At 33.4% G+C, this 757-nt stretch overlaps 1 non-coding gene across 1 annotated transcript; it reads right to left on the bottom strand.

Moving 5' to 3' along the window:
- Nucleotides 1-334: 334 nt before the first annotated feature.
- On the bottom strand, nucleotides 335-421 carry TRNAS-GGA (transfer RNA serine (anticodon GGA)). Its single transcript has one exon. It is a non-coding gene; the product is annotated as a tRNA-Ser (tRNA).
- Between the last annotated feature and the right edge of the window lie 336 nt (nucleotides 422-757).

Below are 757 nucleotides of genomic sequence, written 5' to 3'. Positions count from 1 at the left end.
AAAAATAAATGAATTGCTCGTTGTAGAATATTATTCTCGTCAGACTTAAACCTAACTAAAAAACAAGGGTTCGGACAATTTCGTCCTCCCCTTCGCCGAAGTCTAAGTAAAGAGACCGAAGGAAAGTAAGGTTTTGATCCGGAAATTTTTCTATCATTCATCTATCATTGATCGGTAGGGGGATTTTCATCTCTTGTGCATTCTTTCCAGTCTTTTCGTTTCCGTACCACAAAAATTCGAAATAAAGAATCCATAAAGGTCTAACCGTTGGAATAATAGTATCGATTGTTATTTGATTTGATACATTGTGGTCAGTAACATTGTTGAATTAGTACGGAAAGAGAGGGATTCGAACCCTCGGTAAACAAAAGCCTACATAGCAGTTCCAATGCTACGCCTTCAACCACTCGGCCATCTCTCCTACAGAATGATTATGGCCCAGAAACCGAGTTAATAGTGAGTCATTAATATTCAATTTTTTTTTTGATAGGCACGTCCAACCAATTCTAACTATACAAATAATTTTTTTTTAACTATGTTTAATGGATACTTTTAGCTCATGATTCTATTTAGTTTTTTAAACTATGATTCCTTTTTTTCTAAAAATTCGACTTTTACAGTTTTCGATTTTTCACCAACAACTGTTTATCCCATACATATATCTAGTCACAAGTTATGAATCATAGAATGATTATTCGATTCTTTTTGCTCTTTTTTGTATCATAATTCAATCAAAAAACTTCTAGAATTACCCCAG

Source organism: Cucumis melo, unplaced genomic scaffold (assembly GCF_025177605.1).
Source record: "Cucumis melo cultivar AY unplaced genomic scaffold, USDA_Cmelo_AY_1.0 utg002184l, whole genome shotgun sequence".
In the NCBI taxonomy this organism is placed as follows: domain Eukaryota; kingdom Viridiplantae; phylum Streptophyta; class Magnoliopsida; order Cucurbitales; family Cucurbitaceae; genus Cucumis; species Cucumis melo.
The sequence above is the reverse complement of the archived record's forward strand: the minus strand, read 5'-3'. Positions and strand labels throughout refer to the sequence as shown.